The sequence below is a fragment of the Haemaphysalis longicornis genome, unplaced genomic scaffold (genome assembly GCF_048455015.1).
Source record: "Haemaphysalis longicornis isolate Haplotype H1 unplaced genomic scaffold, Haemaphysalis longicornis Haplotype H1 scaffold_2, whole genome shotgun sequence".
Taxonomy (NCBI): Eukaryota; Metazoa; Arthropoda; class Arachnida; order Ixodida; family Ixodidae; genus Haemaphysalis; species Haemaphysalis longicornis.
Genome location: NW_027526295.1, coordinates 226033399 through 226056852, shown reverse-complemented (window position 1 = coordinate 226056852; position 23454 = coordinate 226033399). Strand labels below are relative to the sequence as shown.

The 23454-nt window shown below is 48.5% G+C and overlaps 1 protein-coding gene across 10 annotated transcripts in view; it reads left to right on the top strand.

Moving 5' to 3' along the window:
• Window positions 1-23454, top strand: part of Para (sodium voltage-gated channel paralytic) — a 376926-nt gene that overhangs the window by 52112 nt on the left and 301360 nt on the right. The window lies entirely within an intron of this gene.

The following is a 23454-nucleotide window of genomic DNA, read 5'->3' as shown; positions in this document are numbered from 1 at the left end:
AGCTCCTGTCGTTCCCGGAGCAGACCCCGTGTTGCTCAATCGGTGGGCGCTCATGAATCGTCGGAATGCGTGTGCGTGCGTGTGTGTGTGTGTGTGTGTGTGTGTGTGTGTGTGTGTGTGTGTGTGTGTGTGTGTGTGTGTGTGTGTGTGTGTGTGTGTGTGTGTGTGTGTGTGTGTGTGTGTGTGTGTGTGTGTGTGTGCGTGCGCGCGTGTGTGTGTGTGTGTGTGTGTGTGTGTGTGTGTGTAACATATAACGTGGGCCAAAACGAAGCAGTGCTGCGGAACGTTTGGGAGCACTGTAATCACGACGCACAAGCGGGAATGTCTGTGGTGTTTTTTTTTTTTTTTTTGTATTTCGCGGGCATCATGAGTAAGCTGAACAACATCAATACTGAATAGCTAGTGAGGCAGAAGCTGTTTATTAGGACGTTTCGCAAACCGCTCTCTAACTTTCAAATTTGAATTTTTCGCCTAGCTTCATTGTTTCAGAAACTGGCTAATTAATCTTGACTAATTATCTGATTAAGCAAATTGCAAAAAGTGTGACACACTAGACACAAAACAGAGCAACATGCATGTGGCTACGACGTCTTCGAGTGCACTGGCATATTTTTCGACTCTGGAGAAAGTTAGCTGAAACACGTGATATATAGTACTCGGTTGAACATTTCAATGAGATTGATTTACGTATTGATAAGGAGCTGAGCAACTCGCTGACTGACTTTGGTTGGATTTAGTGATAAGTACCAATGCGCCGTGAGAATATTTTGTAGTGATTATTATGAATTATTTTCTTTTTGTGGTCATCTTTGTCCAGCGACAAAATAGCCTTTCAATTTTCCGCCTATTTGGTTTGCTCCGCTCGCGAAATGGCACCGTGCGTATTGTTGGGCATACCGCCGTTCGTGCAGACGCTCCAATACTGCCGCGAACGCCCACGATGGCTTCCACTCTCCGGTAGGTCAAAGTCGTTTTCATTTATTTTTTTAATACGTGGGTAAGTGACGTCGCCTTTCTTTGCGGCGAGCAAAATCAACCGCAGAGAGAGAGAGAGAGAGAGAGAGAGAGAGAGAGAGAGAGGAGAGAGAGAGAGAGAGAGAGAGAGAGAGAGAGAGAGAGAGAGAGAGAGAGAGAGAGAGAGAAAGACTTTATTGAATTGTCCTGCGGGGGGAGGTGGGCGGGAGCCACTCAGGGCCTGCCCCCTCCTTGACGTTTCCTAAGTCGTCCCCGAGACAACGCCTTGCGGGCGTCTACGAGGTCGACGCGCAGATTGTAATATCTGTGTCAAGTTTGAAGCTGAACAGAGAAGCAGTTTGTTCAGGAATTTTTTTTTTAAGTTTGCTCATCTGTGCACATGGCCGCAGCACCGTGTATGTTTCGTCATTCAGTCGACCTTCAAACTCCTTGAGCGAAAACCGGTTGAAAACCCCGTCGTATGACGAAAATTCTGGTCACCTCCATAAATTAAAGGGGAGCTGAAGCGCTCTCCAAAAAATAAACAAACAAACAAAACAACAAAATGAATTAGCTAGAACCTTACTTTATGTGTAGTTTATCACACGCTGACTTCAAATATCACATCGAAATGTATCATACTCATCGTAATTTATTTTGCAAACTCGAGCTCTCGTTTGGAAGACGCTTCGCGCTTTGGCTTTAACGCCTTTGATTGGTTGCGCCCTTTATGGCGTCAAGGGCGGACACCCTTCAGCCACGCGGGCTGTCGGAAGCGTTGTTAATAATCCCGCCGTAGCGGCACTGGACGTTGCCGCGATTTAGCTTGCATTCCAATGCTACAACGGCACCTCAAATTTATATTCTAACTTGCCGACCTGTTGCTTTAAGTGTACTGGAGCTCGAATTCGCTCTACACACCTGATAACCGCAAATCAGTGACTTTGGGGCCTCAACTGGAGGGTTTCGTTGGAACATATCTAAACTGGGCAACCGGCATAGGGCGCTTTTATTGCTTAGGCTAACGGTAAGTACTACCTCAACTGTTTGTTAAAGTAAGCATATTTGCCTTAGATTCAGCGGCGTCTTATAAATAATGTACCAGCACAAAGCAGGTACGTACCCTGAGTGAAAATATAGCGTTCTAGTGCTGTATACGCATATGCCTGACAGTAGTTATGTTACCGGTACAGGCACAGAACAACAAACGGACTCTGCTGCCCAATTTCCTTTGTTGGTTCCCAGCTGGGGACAACAAGGGGAAGGTCATTAACTCGGTGGGTGGAAGAAGTAGGAAAATTCGGAGGCAAAGGATGGACTCGGGCAGAGCCGGGCAGGAGTGGCTGTCCATCAGAGAGGCGTTCGTCCTGCACTGGAACTTAAACAGGCTCTTGATGGTTGTGATGAATAGATGCTTAAATTATTTCTTTATTAAGGTTTTAATCTATAAACCACTCTCCTAGCACCAGGGGAGTGGCTGAGAAAACAAAATCTGGAGGGGACATCTTAAGAAGGCAGAATCTTGAGCGTGGATGTGACCTTTACGAGGCATGCCATGTGTGTGATTTACGCCCATACTCAGTATTTACAAATAGCAGACAACGCTCAATGCGCCAAGTTGAAAGTCAAGCTGGAAATGAAAGTCCTTTCCTTCATGCAATTTTTTCCTGCCTGCATGCAGTTTCGCGTATCGAGGAGTATATTGCAGCTAAATGCTCCCGCAAAGCTGGTGTGTGCAACCGATTCAGGAATGCTGCGGCGCTGGCCTTTGGCAGTTGATGACGAAACAGTGTCGTGCACAAGCGAAAGACAAAGTTGGGGGGGGGGGGCTTTTAAGATTTACCTCAAAACAGAAATTGTGATGGACGACGCTTCCGTAACTTCATTAACTACGGCTGAAACGTGTTCAATTGCACAGAAATTCTCTTACTACAGTCATCGGGAATTGTTTACAGAATAAATACCGCATGATAGAACCAGAGTCCTTCAATGCTTTTCTGGTCACGAAACTCCGGCCGAAGTTTCATTCAGGGACATAAGCTGCCGCTAGGATCGCCCTTGTTAACGTGAAGGTAGAGTTCCTGTACGTGAAGGCTTCGCTGGCGGTCGACGACGCTTGCTGGCAGGCTGTTTCTCCGTCGGCACGCGCCTACTTTTATCTGCTCGTCATTTCCACCAGTAAAAATGCGAGCGAAGTTTTTGAGTCAGTTTTTGAGTCAGTCAGTTGTTGTTTTTGAGTCGGTTGTTGTCCCGTAGCTCAGCTGTGAAACTGAGGCAAGACCACGGGTGTTACTGAGGCGCATATGTTGCAGTGTTTGTTCGTTCCGGCAAGGACCGCTACGTTCTCGCTTCGAAAAAGCGGACATCTGGCGTTTTCAATTTTGACCAGCCTTTGCAGCCGCCTGCATGAATTGAGTGAACTAGCGCCAGAATTAAATCTGTATTCAGCCCTGGGCGCGACATGCTGCGCTGAGCAAATAGGCCTGTGCAAACGTAGGCCTGTGCAAACGTACAGCACGTTGGGTTAGCGCTGTGTTTGCGCTATTTTATAGCGCGCTAATAATGTAAAACAATAATCGAGATTCGGAAAGTTGTCGTGGACAGCAGGGAAAAAAACGCTCACGAAATGGAAGCAGAATAATGGGCGCGCGGAGGGGCCAGGGTAGGAGTAAATGCTACAGTTTTCAGCTTCTTTCTCGGCTGTTCTCATAGGCATGGGGTGTCAACAGATAAAAACTCGCCTGCTCAGTTCCTGTCACACCCCTCCCACCCAAACGGCAAGTTAAAAAAACATTGATTGATTGATTGATTATGATGTTTAACGTGCCGACGCTACAATGAGGCGCGCGCCGTAGTGTAGCGCTCCGGATTAATTTTAACCACTCAGGTATCTTTAACTTGCGCCGAAATCTCGAACACACAAGCGTTTTCTCTTTTCACCTCGATCAGAAAAGCGGCTGGGAACCCGCGTCCTTGGTCTTATCAGATAAGCACAACGCCTTAGCCCCTGGGCAAGCGCGGCGGGAAAGTAAAAAAAAATATATATGCAGGCAAAGATAGCCATGCTCCGCTTTCCAAATTCAAAATATCTGGTTGGATAACCAAAATCACAGTAGCTGCAGTCCGATCATTGTGCGGCGACGAAACGCGACGACGTTTAGCAGACGGATTTTCTCGTTGTGAGCGCGATCGTGGCTTGGGATTCGTAAGATGCGCCGGCAGGTTTTCAAATATCCGTGGCGACGCGGAGCTTGAGCTTCTCGCGCTGCAGAAACACAGGTTGTCCACTTATTTTGAACTCATCGGCTCGAATAATGTCCGTGGAGTCAAAATATTTCCCGAACACACGAACGGCCTTCGACTCGAAGCTGAAAGCGTCCGTCTCCTGTCGTGGAATGGCTAGCTTCCACCTGTCGCGTTGTTCGCGGTCGCTTGGGAGGCAGAACAACGAAGCCTTTTCCGTTGTATTTCGATAGCCAGAGCGGCAACCAGGTACACAGCACGTCAGAAGCATGGTAGTTCACATAGTTTGCCCTTCGTGATCACAACAAACACCAGCAAGCTCGCGCTCCAACAACCTAATCTAAAAACGTTGGCTCCAACGCACTGCAAATACGGCCGCCGCCGTCCAAGCCGCCTTCACCTGGGAGCGGTTTTTCGCACTTGATCTCACCCCCACTGCTCTCTGCGCATGCGCCGCGTTGCTATGGCAATAGAGGCGCGTCGCCTGCGTCGTCTGCTTCCTCTCCGCCGCGGCTGCGCTCCGTGGCGCCGAAGTCAAACAGGAGTGCGCGGCACGCCGCTCGTCGATGCGCGCCGCCGGCAACGAGAAGCGTGTAGCCGCGTATGCAATCACGATGGAAACAAAAACAAAAGCAAAACAAAGAAAGAAAAGAAGAAGATTCGAACGCGGAGATCGAGGCATTGGGCGCATTTTAGCGCGCGGCACGCCGCTCGTCGATGCACGCCGTCGGCAACGAGAAGCGTGTAGCCGCGTATGCGATCACGATGGAAACAAAAGCAAAACAAAGAAAGAAAAGAAGAAGATTCGAACGCGGAGATCGAGGCATTGGGCACATTTTTCTCTGCCTAGCAATGAACAGCTGATCTCACGATCTCAGTGCTTTCGTCAACTGCAATAGAGAATGCTTCGAACTCGTGGCATCGGTTGATTAATCCTTTTTCAATGTCTCCACTGATCTCGTTAATTCTCTGGGCGACTGTGTTTGGAGAGAGGATTATTTTCTCGAATGTCTTTTTCATGCTGGGACAGGTAGCATAAGCGACTCCGAGCAGGCACTGCTTCACGAACAGACCTTCAGTGAAGGGCTTGGATGATTTGGCGATAAGCTCAGAAATGACGAAGCTTGCCCTTACCGTTTCGTCGCTTGCTTTGGCAGCCTTTTTGAACAGGTTTTGCTGCTTTCCCAACGCCGCCTTCAGTTGAGTCACGGTGTGCTCGCGAACGTTGCCAGTAAGAGCACCATACTTCTCGTGATGGCAAGACATGAAGTGGCGTCGAACATTGTACTCCTTCGGCACAGCCACAGTCTGGTGGCAGACTAAGCACAACACCTTGTCTCTTGATTCCGTGAAGAAATAAAGTTCCCATCGCTCCTGAAAGCACCTCTTCTCGTCTTCCACTTTGCGTTTTGAAGACTGCTTGGACAACGACATTGTGGCTCGCTAGACTTCCACAGCAGAAAGATTCGCTGTTTGCAGACCGTCCAAAAAAAAGTAAAAAAGACACCTGTCACATTTACGGAGGCGACAGGCACGTAGGAGCACAATTATATAGTGCGCTCTATCATGATTGACCAGTGGCGGTCCCAAGGGGGGGGGGGGGGGGGGGGGGCGAAGGGGGCGATCGCTCCCCCCCCCCCCAAAGAGGTCCCTCTTGTGCGAGGTCGCAAACGTGTTGCGACCGTCAGAAATACGGGCTCGAGCCAGCCGTTGTACCGCCTAGAGGCGGCCAAAAACCACTGTACCACTGAGGAATTTGTGCACGAAAGCGGGTTACTTCGCATACGCGCAAACACCGGCATGGCTATCACCTCCTTCGCAGAACTGGTGCAAGTAGGGGAGCGGTTCTTCATTCGCCCACTCCCCCCCCCCCCCCCCCCCCAAAAAAAAAATAAAAAAATTCGCCCCCTCCAAAACCAATCTCTGGGACCGCCACTGTGATTGACTTGGGACGCCGCTACCATCCACAGTGCTGTCAACAGCTTGCGAGTCGGAGGATAGGCGCTTGGTTTGGCGTCTCAATTTAGCGTACGCGAACAAATATGTGGCGTTTGATGTCTGGAAGTGCACAGTTTTGAAGGGCAATGTGCAGTCTTTTCCTCAGCAGCGAGATGCCACTCTCTCCCAGGCCATAAATAACGCTGCGACACGCCCCTAAACGCACGTGGGTGCATTTTAGAGCCCGAACCTAGAGTCCGACGTGCGGCTGCGTCCTTTTCGCTACAGTTGCACCGCAGTAAAAGTATTTGACACAAAGACGAACAGGAAAGCAGATATCCACAAACACCATACAACACCCGGAAACCTTCGCGCTTTCGCGGAAGCCTGGAAAACTCCGCACAAGCCGCCGTTTTTTCATTAGTGACGTGCCGCCCCGTTCGCAGGGTCATAAAACGCTGCGGGCAGTTTCTCCGCGGCCTTTGCTCGCCCAGCCCTGTGCGCACTGTAGAGTGCTCGATCCACAAGTCGCAGTAGCTTGTGACCATTGTGCACCCGACTTAACGGCGCCCGAATCGAGGGGCCTCCGGAAAAGAGGGGTGTCCGCTCTGGTAACGCGAAGCCGTGAAAGACAATATCCACGCGTTTTCGAGCAGTCTCTGGCCACTTGCGTCCTTGGCTACACAAGCAGGGCTCCTTGGGAACACCTGCCAAGGCTGACTGTACGTCCTATCCCCCGCCACATGAGTGTGGAAAACGACCACGAGCGCAGAGCCCACAGAGCGCGTGCCACCCGCCATTTAGTGGCGCAGAAGATAGACCAGGGTTACACTCCGGTCTACACCGACGCCGCCGTATCAGACGACGGTATAGTTGCTACCGCCGCGTACTACGGGAACGGACAAAGTACTCGTCGCTTCCTAGGAATTAGTGATCCCGGTCATGCCGAAGCGTTAGCCATAGCAGATGCCATCACGAACTTCACCGGCCGACGGAAACTGCTTATACTGACTGACAGCCAGGATGCGATCCGTCTCTTCTGCCGCAATAAAATAGCCACGCACATTCGCAACATTCTCGAAGTACATCTAACCTCCAAAACAGAGCTTTCGGTTGAACTCCGCTGGATCCCAGGTCATCAAGGGATACCAGGAAATGTGGCGGCTCACCAACTCACGCGCGAAACTCTCTTCCGCGAGTCTGAGCCTCCAATTGCGCTGCCGGAGGAATACGACCGCCACACCAGCCGCGTCGAAGAAAGACAAGCCAGGCACCAAAAGTTGGTAGACCTTCGCACCGATCAAGACACACACTGCGTTCCTCTCATCTCTTGGCCGCGATCGAAGACAAGTTGCATCCGCCGAGCTCAAGCAGGTGTCCTACGCACCCCACATATCATGCACTACATAGAAAATAAACCTGGCCACCCTAGCTGCCCACGCTGCGGTCACGGGTACCCTAACAATCAGCACTACATGTGGGACTGCTTAGAGATTATACAGACAAGAAACATATACACAGACTCCCTTTCCCCTACTCCTGGCACTTGGGCGGAGTGGCTTGACCCCCCAGAGGATCCCCAAAAACAACTCAAACTCTCTCTCCGCAAGCGGACGAAAAGCGCCGGCTGGTACGCGCCCTCAGTCCGACAATTGACCACCTCCTCATTACGACTGACAGAAGAGGAGCACTGGGAGGCCCTCCTCCAACACATTGAGGCAGTTCTTGGGGGCGACTGGTAACAGCAGCTCCTTCCCCCAGCAACGCAGAAGCCTTTATAGAAGGGCAAATAAAGATGTTTCTCTCTCTCTCTCTCTCTCTCTCTCTCTCTCTCTCTCTCTCTCTCTCTCTCTCTCTCTCTCTCTCTCTCTCTCTCTCTCTCTCTCTCTCTCTCTCTCTCTCTCTCTCTCTCTCTCTCTCTCTCTCTCTCTCTCTCTCTCTCTCAGGGCGCGCACTCACGCATTCGCTTAAAAAAAACAAATAAATGAACCAAGACACTCATGAGGGGGCCGCTGGCCGCAATAAAAGGGTCCGTGGGCCGCGTGTTTGAGACCCCTGATCTACGCTCTCATTCTGGTTTAGTACACTCTGTTCTGGTTTAGCAATTTCGAGTCAGGAGCAGTTTCCTATTTTGATATGTTTTCCTACACTGTGTACACCATACGTGTATATTCAACAAAACTGGTGTTAATTATTGCATGTAATAAATATGTCTTGTGCTTTGTTTTTTTTTTTAATAAATGAATGATTCATGGATCCTGTGCTATAACCAGTCTCCCTTTGTCATTGAAGAATGGCATAATCCCTATCAAACGATCAGGGCCCGAACAAAAGAAATGCTTAAGACGCCCTGCCGTTTTCTACGCAATGACGGCACGTGTATTATATTTTTATTATTGCGTAATTTTTGGCAACTTTAAATGCACGATGTAAACACGCCTTGCGCTGTGCATGAAGGCGTCTGCTTGAGAGCGTTCGCGTTACTTGCTGCCGAATTCTGCTTTGTGGGGTCTATGAAAGAGCCGAAAAACAACCACGGGATGAAGCTTCTTTCATTACGTGGTTCATCTTTCCCGGCCTAATGAAAACAAAAAACAAAAAAACACTGCGCGCGCGGAAGGCTTTCAACCCTGCAGTTGCGCGTAACCTTTGCCCTTTTCATTCGGGTCTTTAATAAATAGTTAGTAATAAATATGTTATTTATTTTTATTTGTTTATTTGTTTATTTGATTGTTTATTTGTTTGTTTGTGCATTTGTTAGTTTGTTTGTAAAGCAGGCCTCTATTTAGGCCCAGCACAGGAGGGTCAATATAACAAATTCGTCGACAACAACAAAAAGACTGAGCAACACGTACGAGACTAGCATCGTCCCCGACAAAGCAGGAAGCACATCAAATACACAGCTTACAAAAGTTGATAATTTGCGTAAACAGTTCTGGAACAGGCGCTACAAGGATGGGATGCACAGCCAAGGGCGCCGATTTTATCAAGTGACCATCGTAATGAAAGCCCATGGTAGCGCCGATTAGCTTAGTCACAACCAGCGCATTTCGAAATACGACACGAATCGTGAGATCAGCTGTTCATCGCTAGGCTGAGCAAAATGTGCCCAATGCCTAGATCTCCGCGTTCGAATCTTCTTCTTTTCTTTCTTTTTTTTTTTTTTTTGCTTTTGTTTTTGTTTTCATCGCGATCGCATACGCGGTTACACGCTTCTCGTTGCCGACGGCGCGCATCGACGAGCGGCGTGCCGCGCGCTCCCGTTTGACTTCGGCGCCGCGGCGCGCAGCCGCGGCGGAGAAGCAGACGACGCAGGCGACGCGCCTCCGTTGCCATAGCAACGCGGCGCATGCGCAGAGAGCAGTGGGGGTGAGATCAAGTGCGAAAAACCCATGGAGGAAAGAAATGGAAAAACCGCTCCCCCTTCACTATAGTGCGTAGTACCTTCACCTAGGGTGTCTCGATGCGCACCCGCTCCGCTGAGGGTGAGGACAACCGCGTCGTCTGCTAGCGCGACCGCCATTTTCTTGCATCCGCTCGACGCGAGGCGCGCGCTTGCTGCGTGACGCGCCTTGATAGTGCTGGTCTCGCTAACAGTGTGGGCTTGATTTGGCTTTACTTTTGATACACATTCCTTTTCTAGGGTATATGAACAAAAGAGTACGGCTTTGGTGAAGGATTCTCCATTTTGAGATGATTAGCGAAGGTATGGTGATAGATAGATAGAAGCAACTTTATTGTAGTCGCCTGCAGAGCGACACCACCATTAAATGGCGCCGCGACGCGGGCCCCTACGTCTTCTCAGCGGGTGGTCTTTACTTGACTACGGCGCGTGCTACTCCCGCGTTCGGTCGCCCTTGGGGCAACGTCCCGGCGGTTTCGCTCGGCCTTTGTCTTTCAAGAGCCGCCGAGACCTGCTGGACGGCCCAGGTTTGGATTTCTTGGTCGTAGCACTTCGCCGCAGCCGCGAGCCGCGGCGGAATCGTTGTACTTGTCGACGCTTCGTCGGGGAACTTGGTGCAGTCCCATAGGATGTGCGCCAGGGTGGCCCTCTCCCGCTGGCACACGCGGCACACTCACATACACTTGCGGGTACACATACTTCATCAACACTGGGGTGGGTAAGGACCCAGTCTGCAGTTGTCTGAGCAGCACCGCCTCCGCTCGGCTCAGCCCCGGGTGCGGGGGTGGGAGAGTCCTTCGAGCCAAGCGGTTGAACTGTGTAAGTTCGTTGAACGTCGTCAAACGGTCCTTGGCGCTACACCACAGTGGACGGTCGGTTGCAGCGGCGCGGTTGGTTAGCGCTCGCGCCACTGCGTGTGCCGTCTCGTTGTGGTTGTCGTGCTTGTCCGACGCATCGTTGCCCGCGTGCGCCGGGAACCACTTGAGTTTTACACACCTGTTCTCGCGTTCGAGGTCGGCCGAGCACAGAACGCGCACAGCCTCACCGCACACTTTGCCCTTGGCATAATTCCGCACTGCACTCCTCGAATCACATAACACTGTCTGGCACCCGGGGTCGGCAATGGCCAGGGCAATGGCCACCTCCTCCGCCTGGCACGCCTCTCGGACCCGAACGCTCGCCGCCGCCCTCGTCGCGCCGGACGACGCCTCGATGACGGTAGCCACGAATGCCTCGCTCTCTCCCTGGTATTCGGCCGCGTCCACGAATGCCTTTCTTTTTAAATGCAGAGCATTTCAGTAACTCACGATGCCACCCGCGTTGACGTCCGTAGTCCGCACCGTCGTTGTCCCTACTATATAAAAAAAAAAAAAAAAACAATTACTACCTGGCGCCCGGTTTCGATCCCTCGACCCAGCGGGCGGAACGCAATGTGCATGGTGCTCAACCCACGGCGCCACAAAGCCAACACAAAATGGGAGGCTACGGACGCGCCTTATATACTTGACTCACTCAAATTACTGCTGACGAGCGCTCTCTCGTCAGCAGTTGCCACAAGTGCAACAACATTAACGAGCGCCCCCGGAAATGCTCTGCATTTGATCGTGCCCCTCGCGAGGGGGATGTTGACGCTACCTCTTGCAGAGATTGAGTGCTACCGCCGAGAACAAGAACAAGGTCCCACGAGCGGCGCGCGCGCCGTGGACTGGTGGCGCCATCTGTCAGATGCGACGCGAACTACTATCAAGGCAGTGCGAAAAACGAACGCGCGAAATACAAACCGGGCTTTTGCGGGAGCGTGTCACGTGGCGGACCTTCTAACGACTCGCGTTTCCTCTCATGCGCGCGTGCACGCATATTTTTTTTTTACGATACATGACACGGCGGGCAACTTCTCGCCGTCGTTTTCATACCGGTGCCGTAAACTCGCTGTCGTTGCGTTTACATATGAACATAGCAGAAAGTAGGCGAAGTACACGAAGGAAGGGAACTGCTAGATATTCAAGTATGAATGTCCGGCACGCTTACGGCCACTGAAACTATTATGCGGTATTTACATATATAGGATTGCCTGGCGGCAAACTGTCATGAATGCACTGTACAATCTAAACATGATTGATTGATTGATGAACTTTAACGCGCCTACCCCACATAGGTGATGAGGCGCCATAGTTTAGGGCTCCGGATTAATTTTGACCACCTAGGCATCTTTAACATGTGCCGAAATCTCGAACACACGGGCGTTTTGTATTTTCGTCTCCATCAGAAAAGCGGCCGCCGCGACCGAGAATCGAACCAGCATCCTTGGGCGTCAATCTAAACAAAGGCTTACACGGATGTATCAATAATCATTTAATACCTTGAAGCAAAAATACACTATGTACAAACTGATGAAAAACATACTCCACTGCTGTTGCATAACACATTATCTGCAAAATGATAAACACCCTTCACTGCAGTTGTAATACAGGTAATGATCATTACGCTTGAATGTTTTCGAACTTGCTTTTTGATGTTTTGTAGTGCGTTCTTAGCATATGTGCGATGTTCTTGAAGTACGGTGTATCTTCTTTCCAGGTCTTCAAACTGCTTGTTCAACTCAGCACAATCCCTTTGTGTCTCACTAGCAGTGAGAGTTTCATTTGCCGAGAGTTTCATTTGGAATTCCAGCATTCAAACATGTGACACCTGTGCTGTTGAGTTGGAGGTTTTCCGATGACGTCTCTTGTGATACCATGTGAGTTGACTCAGGGAGCATTTCCGCTGTCTCTGATGATGCGTGAGGTTCTTCAGCAGGGTTTTCCACGTCTTCATTGTTGGATGTGGGCTCAGGCTGCGTTCGGTCTCTGGGTGGCTTTCGCTGCCTTGGAGCAACTGGAAGCAGAAAGATATGCAAACCAATGGTCAAATTAAACAGTAAGTTCAGGAAAAGCACGGTAATCAAGGGAACGGGAAATCAAGACAAAGAACAAAGCGGAAACACTGCATGGAAAGTGTCTCAGCATTTGCACTTGTAATAATTAACCAGGTCGAGCGATTGTGCATTTTCCAGTGGAAATGGATTAAGTGGATGCGTGAGGTTAGGGTTGTTGCGTGGGCTGATCGAAATTACAATTGAATAGCTGGAACTGACTCCCGATAAGAGCAGGAGAAGCAGCATTGATACATGTACATATTTACTCCCGAGAAATAAGAATAAATGACGTGAAATCAAGCAACTCGAACAAACTGGCATCCACGCGTAACTGCTCACATCCGCACATGATTCACAAAATAGAGGTGCAATTTCTTTTCACCTCCATACGCTACTTTTATGGCATGATAAGCGAGAATAAATGTCTTAAATATCGTAATTTTTGCGCCGAAGATTTATAACAGACCGTAAGTTGAGGCAACGCAGAGAAACACGAGCATAACGTGTCGCATGCAATTTTACGCTTCGGGGTATTCACACTGGCAAAAATGGGCTTTTCGTGATGCGCCGGGATGACCCTTCGGGACTGAGAAAGGTCGCACATCTTCTTAGAATGAGCACCTTATTTCGTGATACAAAGTGAAATGGCTGAAGATGCAAAGCGCCACACTTTTTATATGGGCCCTCCGCTTTAAGAGGTAACGTCCGTTTACATCAATCAAATATAAAAAGGCCGCTAAAGCATTATGAAACCTCCGACATAAACACATAAAACTGTTTGTCTGGTATCTAGAAACAGCCACACAGACAAGCTGACAATAGCCCCAACTGAATTTGGCACTGCTGAGAAGCCGGGTACTTACACTGCATATGCAGGAGCTGTTCGTCGGCTGCCACTTGTCCCGCTTGATCTCCACCGCCCACAGAAGCCGCCTTTTGGGTCTCTAGGAAACGAAAACATCCTCCAGACATTTTTAGCGCTGTTAGAACACTAGTAAACGTAGCACCCAGGCATTCTGCAAAGAGACTTTGTGAAGAGCGCCGCTTTTCGCGCGCCTAGCGCTGGAGTCGGCGGTGGCGGGATGCAAGAAAATGGCGGCGGCGCCTCCCGAGAACCGGTCTTGGCGGCGGCGACCCTTTCAAAGAGTGGCGCCACCCTCCGCGGAGCGGGTGCGCATCGAGGCCACCCTACCTTCACCTAGAGTTCCTGTATATGCTCTCTACGGGAGCAGAGTTGCGCCTTTGATTTCCATTCGCCGCTCACGACCCTATTCGCTGATCGCCGTCACGTGCACAAAAAGTATCCACGCACCGCAGAGAAGCCGGCGATGCGGCTGCAACGCCGCTGCTGCCCTCTGCTGTCGGCGTCTTTCGTACATTTTGCGCAGCTGCCATGTCGCATTCGTAGTTCGTAGCGCGAGAGCGACAAGCCGCAACACGCTAGTACATGAAGAGTATCTTTTTTGCACAACTTCAGTACGCGGTCAAGCCGACAGCCCTGAAGGCCTAGAATTTGTTTTGGTCTTCCATTTTCGCTGTTGTCGGTTATTAGCAGCTGACTGTTCTTTTTGTTCGAATGCTTACATGAGAAGCTGACGCCTAGCTCTATTTTGCACAGCCATATCTTCCCGATATTCGGATATGCGTTATAGGAAAACTGCACTCAAGAGGAGGAGGAGGAGTAAAGGGAGGAGGGGAAAACTTTGTTTAACAATTACATCGATCTGGTTAGTGGGCCGGGTCCTCAGTCCAGGACAAGAGAGTAAAAGTAATTTTCTTAAAATCATAGAACGCCATCCCGAGTAGAATAGGATTTGTTCTTCGCGCCTGGAAGGGTTGAAACACGCCGTGTGGCAAGAGAGAGACCTGCAATTTTTGAATACCCTTATACACTGCATGCTTCGCTCCTCCCCAGGCTAACCAGATCGATTTACCCCAGGCTAACCAGATCGATTTAATTGTTAAACAAAGTTCAAAGCACCGAAGCAAATACGACAAAAACAACAGGAGGCTGTGTAGACCAATGCACCGGCTCATTCCACTGACGAGGGGAGCGCCGAGTGGTGGCGCCACCTGTCCAGCTGCCCGGTCCCTATAGACATCCACAAAGAAGCGCAAGAGCCTCGGCTGTGAGCCTCTAGACAGGGACGAGCTATACTCCGTTTACTGGGGGCACAAATTGTGGAACCAGAAGGCTACATTACAGAACGACCCCCCCCCCCCCCTCCACCCCCGAAAGCACCTCTGAGGCTGACTGCACATCCTATCCCCCGCCACATGAGTGGGGAAAACGACCACGAGCCCAGAGCCCACAGAGCGCGTGCCACCCACCATTTAGTGGCGTAAAAGATAGACCAGGGTTACAGTGCGGTCTACACCGATTCCGCCGCATCAGACGACGGAAAAATTTGCTACCGCCGCGTACTACGGGGGCGGACAAAGTACTATTCGCTTCCTTGGAATTCGTGATCCCGGTCATGCCGAAGCGTTAGCCATAGCAGATGCCATCACGAATTTCACCGGACGACGGAAACTGCTCATAGTACTGACTGACAGCCAGGATGCGATCCGCCTCTTCTGCCGCAACAAAATAGCCACGCGCATACGCGACATTCTCGAAGTGCATTAACCTCCCATCCAGAGGTTTCGGTTAAACTCCGCTGGATCTCAGGTCATCAAGGAATACCAGGAAATGTGGCGGGGCTCACCAACTAGCGCTCGAAACTCTCTTCCGCGAGGCTGATCCTCCAATTGCGCTCCCGGAGGAATAATACGACCGCCACACCAGCCGCGTCGAAGAAAGAAAAGCCAGGCACCAAAAGTTGGTTGAGCCAAAAGTTGGTTGAGCTGCGCACAGATCAAAACACACACTGCGTACCCCCCCCCCCCCCCATCTTGGCCGCGATCTAATACAAGTTACATCCGCCGAGCTCAAGCAGGTATCCTACGCAGCCAACATGTAATCCACTACATAGAAAATAAACCTGGCCACCCTATCTGCCCACGCTGCGGTCCCGGGTACCCTACACTGTAAAAAATTTATGTAAATTTACAGAGTTTTCACATACAATGTCTGTTGCCGTACAGAAGTTTTCTGTGATGGTTAGTAAACAGAAACCTGTTAACAGAAAAAACACAAATTTTCTGTTATTTCCTCATCTTGACCAATAACAGGCGTAAAATCGTGAAAATTTTATACTATTAATTTGCATAAAGTACAATAAAATATGAATAATTTTTTAATGTTTAACAAGAATTTTCTTAACCGTCAAACAGAGCCCGGCCGACGTCATTTTGTTGCGCTCCTGCAATTTTGAAATGCGGCCCTTTGCAAATGGCCGCCCTGTAGGTACCAGCATAACGATACAGCGGCGGGCTTCTTTCTTCAATTTTTCATCTTCCCAGGGTGAGTACTAAATTTTAACTATGTCGTGTGGAGGCGGCACCTAGTTCCTATTTATGCCTCTCTTTTTCGTGCCTGCACTGTTGTTTGTTGGCTTGTTGGATGGAAATAGATTGTTATGAAGTGCTCACCCCGTAGCGTAACGATAAGTCGCCTCGTGGGACAAGAGCGTTGTGCCGTGCCTATAGTAGTGACGCTCGCCTTAATATGAGTTTTCTTTTTTTTTTTTTTATTAATGTTGCACGCAGACGCGGCCGCCGTACTCTCCTTTTCCTCTCTATTTACCCGCTGATGACCGCGAATCAACACCACCTCGCGCGTTGTCTGTGGTTATCCATAGGCATTGTCTAGCGTGGGTTGCTAAAAGTTCTGTACATGAAATTCGGCGGATCAGATGCCGTTTTCCGTCGTGGAGTTTAGTGCGAAGGTTACGTCTCTGCTTACGGATGTTATAATTACGGGTTCGAGTCCCCCCAAGCTTTCCTCTTTCTTTTTTTCTTTATGTGGCCGTGGCTTACAGCTGTAGATATACTTCACGCCCCGTATGAACAGATCGCTACTGGAAAAAATTCAGTTGGACTTTTTTCCAGTGGCAATCTGCACACGTGCGGGCTGCCGGTCCACCATTCTTGGCAGTTGCCTCGGGTAAAATAAACAAAAGGGCGCCCCCTCAGCGTGCTGCTTGGGGAGCGGCTATGCTTCTTAGGGCTACACGTTTTTAGCTTCTCTTTCCGGGAAGTTCGCAGTGAGTTCGTACGTGCACACAAAAAAGGCTTTCAAAGAAAGGGAAAAAATGTTTGAAGCTGACCACTCTGCGAGCACTTGGCTACCTGTGAGGGAGCAAGGAAAATGAAAAAAATTAAAGAAAAGGGGGTGCTTCGGCCACTGCAGATTAGTCACGCGAGCGTGCGCCTGATACCGTGGCATTAATGTGAGAGGCACGGGTGACAGCTGGGTGCGGGAGGGAGTGCAGGACCAGGATATTTCGCGCAGGGGTTCCCCGAAAGCCAAAAATTTTTGGGAACGTGCCTTACAGCCAGTTTGATTCGCCGTGGCGGCCGCCTGGAGGGCGGGTACTGGACAAAGATCCATTCACTCCGTGAGGGCGGTCGGTCTTAATTTTTATTCAGCCGGCCAAACCGCTGCCGCTTAGGCTGAAGCCAAGGCTGATGTAGCCATGGATTTGATAGAGCTACGTAGGATAATCTGCAAATATTAATAGTGATTAATAATTAACACTAACTGGCTACTCAGCGAGCGGGAGCAGTTTGGCCGTTTGGAAAAAAAATCGAGGTTGATTGCTCCCGCTGCGTACTGTGAAGCGGGTAGTGAAGAAATACAGTAAACTGTATTTATTCACCCCCTTGCAATGTTGGTAGTCTGCTATATATATTTCTTGCCTTTGCTCAGGTGGTACGTTTGGATCGCCTCAGTAGCACAAGAAAACGGAATGCAGTTATCAAACACCTGAGTCTAGCTTAACACTTGATTTAAAAAAAACTGGCAGCAATTATTACAGCATGATATCGTACATAAAACCCTGCAAGCGATGTTGTTTTGTTGATGCACATCTATTTTATATGCGGAACGTATGCTATTCTTGTTGCAGGGTTATTGCAGCCATCAACCCTGACGTGGGAGCAAAGAAGGAGAAGTCAAAGCAAAAGCAGCATTTCCTGTTTCCAAATGTCGCATCCCTGATCACTGTGGTGGAAGACCACGAAATCTACTAGGCTCTCCAATTTCCCTGGGCAGCAATGAAGATGTCTCTGATGGAAGCGCCTTCCACCAAACGTTCCGCATCCTTGGTTACTTTGCTATTGTATGAATTAACATTTATATGTTCTCTGCTTTTTTGTGATTTCATTAATGTGGAAAAGATGTTATGTTCCTAGTCTCACAACACTTCCTCCCTCATTTTTCATTATCGTGGTATTTGCGTTATGTTGCATCTCTCTGCTTCCAGAAAGCGGGAAAAATGGATTTTATTTTATTGATGTTCTTTTTTTTTGGAAGTAGAAGAAAATGTGTTCCTAGTCATATCGGAGCTCTCACCATAGTAGTATTGTACTGTAGTAATACGAGATGTGAACATTTTGTAGCTTAATGTCACTGTAGAAAAAGAGTTGTCAGTTTAACGTCACTGATTAAGTTCTGTAAATAGTTCGTTTTGCCTCAGTGGCGTGTTTGTGGGCATTTCTGAAAGTTCAAGAAAAGGTGATCTTCCTAGTCTAATAACACCTCTGTCACGGAAAGTCTCCTTTTGTTCACTGTGCCACAATATCATGAATTGTGATTTTGTTTTCATACTCATAGATCCTTATATTTGAAATTGTTGATACGTTGTTCGTAACTGAGTTACTTCTTGGTAGCAACAGCCTTAAGTTTGGCAGAAAAATAAATAATGTCAATGATACTTTCACCCTGCTTTCTTGTGTGCCTGAGTGGTCACTTTATGCTGTGTGCTGTGCACCAGTAATTGTGTTGGCAGTTTGAAACAATATGATACAGAGTGATATTTTATTTTCAAGGTATGATTATTCTCACCCATGCAGCATATAGCCGCGAAATCAATTGCAGTACTTCCAAGATGTGAAAAAGTAACAGGAAATGTATTTTATGAAGGACCATAACCGAAATTGTGTCAAGGTGCTGAATACTTTTGCTTTGACTTATTTTTCCAGAGATTGATGTCAAAATAAGTCAGTGCAAAACAATTTAACCTTACTTGTTAAATGAGCAAAACAATTTAACCAGAAACGTGAAACAGTACATTATAGTTTTCGTAAGAAAAAACGATGTATGCACAACACAAATAGTCTATAAAAAAGGTGCCAGTGAAAAACAGAAGGATCACAGATTTTCTGTGGAGGAAAACACAACCTTAAAAAATACAGAAAAAGTTTATGAAAAAGCAGAAAACTAAAAACGGAAAACAGGGAATTGACACAAACTTTCTGTAGTGAGAAACAGAAAATGCTTGTAAAATAACAAACATGAAAAACCGAAAACAGGGAATTGACATAAATTCTCTGTAGTGAGAAACAGAAAATGCTTGTAAAATAACAGAAACATTAAAAACAGAAAACATAACTTTACAGAAAATTTCTGGCAGGACAGCTGCCAGAAAATTTTTGTTTTTTCGAGCAAAAATTTTTTACAGTGTAACAACCAGCAATACATGTGGGACTGCGTAGAGATTATACAGACAAGGAACATATGCACAGACTCCCTTTCCCCTTCCGCTCTTGGGGGGAGTGGCTGGACCCCCCTCAGTTGGTAAAAGAACCCACACGCGCACAAGTTAGCTCCCATTCAGTACTTAATCTCGCGTTTGTATCCCGTCAGTTAACCCCTGAACTAAGTGTAGAAGTAGGCATTTCTGATCATCAAATGCTTTTACTTACATTTGGTAACCAAAATCAGAATACCAGGACAAACAATAATCTCTCAAGGGTTCCATTTCAGACAAGAAGTATAACGGGGCAAACGACGAACGCATTGTCGATCATCTAGAAATAGTGTCTGAGAAATTTTCATGGGATTCTGATTCAAGCAATGATTACTTAAGGCTAAAGTATAAACAAGCAATAGAGTTTTGCAAACCAACTTCATTCAAATTGAAACGTGCAGAGCGGAAAATACCTTGGATTACACGTGGTATCATTCATATTAAAAGAGAGTTACAAAGTATGCGAAAAAAAAAAAAGAAATAATTCAGCAGTAAGCGCACACGAACATTAAAGGTCGAAAGAAAAAAAAGAGCCAGAGATAATTTCTTTTCAATAACGCCGACAAGTTTTATGATAAAGCCACAGAAGTTTTGGCGATAATTTTCTAAGCCAGTTTCCCCCATCATCACCATATTGGAAGTACCAGGTGCTGTAGTAAGCGACGCAAAATCAGTTTCAAGCTGCTTCAATAAGTATTTCCAATTTGTTTTTACACGTGTTCCTGCCGTAGCAGCCCCGGAAAGAACGCCTGCTGCAGGAACGCCGGGGATACAGATAACAGAGGCGGGAATTCTAAACTTGCTTTTCAAAATTGACGCCAAGAAAGTTGCATATGACATCTACGTATGGGTCTTAAGATGTACGGCGCGATAGCGTTACTTCTAGGGACCGTTGGGGAACAGAATTGCTGCATTTACCATCCATGCATCACGAGCACTGAAAGTCAGCGGGGAAAGAGAGACAAGCAGCGAGGGTGTTTAATCGCCGTGGCCCACGGGAGACAGATGCTCTCTTTGCATCTGTGGCTTAAAATGTGAGCGCGAAAGGTTGCGGTTACGGGGTGTTGGTCAGTTTGCGCGAGAAGACGACAGTGTAAGTGTTTCAGTGTGTTATCTCTAATTCCCTGGCCAGACTGAACGTTTTTGCTTTTTTTTTTTTTTTGCGAAGAGACAGAGTGAAGGCTTTTGTTGCAAAAGAAAAACAGGGGGTTTTGGAAAGGGGGTTAGCACATTTAGAGAGCTCAAAGGTGGAACTTGAAGTCTAGGGCCATGGAAGCAGCAGCTCCTTCCCTCGTTATCGCCATCAGCTCGCGCGGATCTTGGGGTAACGAGCCGGGCAAATCTGCCTCCTACATTTTGATGGAAGTGGAATGTTTAATGTTGGAGTCGCTCGCCCTTGCGCATACCCCTGTACACACTTAGGTTGCGTTGAAGAGGGTGGATGTTTCCCCGAATTTAGCAGAGTTTTAAGTACGATGTTCCCACGCAACATCTTCGCCCACATTAATTTGTAGATACCTCTGTTGGTTTATTCTCCAGAGAGTTTTCAATTCTTCGGCATTGAGACTTCTTGTAGCACGGGGGAAGATCGTGTTGCTGGGCGTATGATTACGAGGCATTCCTAACTTTTTTCAGAGAGGGGAGTGAGGTAATCGTGGTCGCAAGGAGCGCGATCGATCTCTTCGAACCCTTGTGCCCGGGTATCCTGGCGACATCGTTAATTTTCTTCACTGTGGATGGGAATATAATACCCAAACGTTTAGGTATTATGCCCGCAGCCAACAGTCTAATGTCCTTTGAAAGTGTGTGATGATGTTACGCTTCTATTTGATACTTTCCGCTAGTGGGATTGCCGAAATAATGGCTCCATCCTGCACTTCTTTGTTCCTGTGTGTTGAGGGTCATGCAGTTACAAGGTGGACATAGTAGTCAAATAGGACAATTGCTGCCTCCTACTTACGTACATCCGGGAGTCGGTGTATACTGTTTTCTCGTGTTTGACTTTACTCGAATTAACTTGATCTTGTCATATCGGCTCTTCTTGTGTAGGTTTGGATCCATGATTTTGTTAGGGCGTTGTTATGCGGAATCGCTGGACCGGTGACGTGTGATGGCGGGCAGTCGATAATTTTACGAGGCCGGGGGGGGGGGGGGGGGAACATGTCCTTTACATGATGGCCCGTCCTGATTTCGTTTATCCTAAACAGCAACAACGGATACCAACTAGCCCAGCTGTCGATTCTGTTGAACTGATTTCCTTTTCCGAGCCACGCGCTCGCTTGGTGCAAGGAAAGCGGTTTCTGTAAAGTGTGCTTTAAAGACACAATTTGGGACCCATTGATCAACATCATTGACCAATGGAGGTCCACGCAGGACGAAGGCCTCTCCCATTGACCTTCACCGGCTCCTGTGCTGCGCTGCCCGAGTTTATTCTTTGCCTCCGAATTTTCTTATTTCGTCCTTCCATAGAGTTAAAGGCCTTCCCCTTCTATACCAGTCTCTGGGTGTCTATTCTGTTACCCTGGCTGTCAGTTAGTCTCACGGTAAAATATGCGAGGTGGAGTGCTGCCTTACATGCTCTCCTGATAATGGTGTTCTTTTGGTCTTCTTTGGAGCGGGTAAGTTAGTGGTACGGTAGGCTTAGGGAAATACGGCTCATGATCAGTGGCTGCACGAGTCTTGTTTCTTCTCCCATTCCTACTTTTCTCTTGGTTACGTGTTTCATAATGCGGGCAAGTGGTTGAAGATATTTTTTTATGTTTGTGAGATCGGCTGACGCTTGACTCTAGGGTCACGCCGAGCATTTTTACGTGACTGCTCAGGGAGGACACCCATACCTATTTTTAGGGTGTCTTTTAACTTTTCCGCGTGGCTCTTTCTGTCGTTTTGCAAACACAGCTTGTGGCAGACAAGACCTACGTGAATATTTCCGCATGGCGGTTATTAGAGAAACCGTTAGCTGTCCAGAGACTTGACCTGCAACGGGCGCAATCCCCTCAAAGTGGGTATGTGCCATGCTTGTGCGGCAGCCTAGCTAGCCGTCGAGGAAGAAGAAGGCGCTCTGGTGGACAAGCGTGTGCACGAGGTGAACGCCCTAGCTGCCTGTGCCGACTATTATGAGGATTTTCGAATCGCCACAAAGCCGATTTATTTCGTTGCTGGTAGCTCGGCCAGCACTTTTTTTCAACTCTTGGTGTCCTCGGCACATTCGTCCTCAGTGTGTTTGCGCCCAGGCATTACTTTCTCCATTGAAAATCAACATTCCGACAATAACGAAAATGCCCTGTGAGGTCCCTCCAGCGCCTTTAACTTTTCATAATATTTTTACCGATAACGCCAAAATGCTTTCGTCAAGACTATTTACAGGAATCCTGAACGTCCATTTGGCAAGATTGAATGGTTACGTAGTTGTGGCAACTGGTGCAACGCAACGCGAGGAGAGAGCAGGTGTGGACATCTGTAGTCCGCAGCGTAGTTGGGCAGTCTCGCTGCGGTTACCAGACTTCACTCCAATATTTCAGGCCGAATTCCTAGCGGTAGTACTGGCTTTAAAAGAAGTTCCTCCGCAGCACTTGAATATAGCGATAATTACTGACTCTCTATCGGTCTGTTCCGCTTTGACATCGTCTGAAAATTCACCCCTGATCCGTGCAGTAAACTTCCTGGTGCCTTCCCATTTGCGGGACATCTGCCTCATTTGGGTTCCCGGGCACAAAGGTTTACTCCTTAATGAAGAGGCTGATTCCTTGGCACGATTGTCTTTGGAAGACCCTTCAGTTGATGACGGTCACCCTGCCTTGGGTATCGGTACTGTGGTGGTGGCAAGTACGACTGCTGTCTCCTCCGCAGAGTCGGTGTCATCTGTATTGACCGTTGCTGAGCACAAGTCCGCTCCTTTACAGTTTGTCACCCTAACCGCGCACGCCCACTTGGTTCTTGCCGGGTACCTCGCAGCGTCGACGTATTTTGTTGAGCTGTCCTTGCTGTAGGCTTTTCGCAAGGCCTTGACCCTGGCTTCCCTTCGCCCCTTGTGGTAGACCGGGTGCATGTTTCGTTGGACGTTTTCAACCATGATGTATTCCCTCAAGGCATGGGAGATGCGTCGTTTTTGGTTTTGGGGTCCCACGCTTGGCTCGTAACCGAGGCGGTACAAGGTAACTCGGCCGGTCGGGGTAAGCTTGAGTCGCTCCATTTGGCTGGCATTATGCGCCTCGGTGAGTTCTTGCCATGTGTTGTGGATTCCTAACTGAAAAAGTTTCTCTGTGGAGGTCTTGTCTGGCAGTCCCAGTGCTAATTTGTAGATTTGACGAATTAAAATGCCGAGCTTCTTTATTTCAGCGATTTTTAGCCCCAAGTAACGGGGCCGT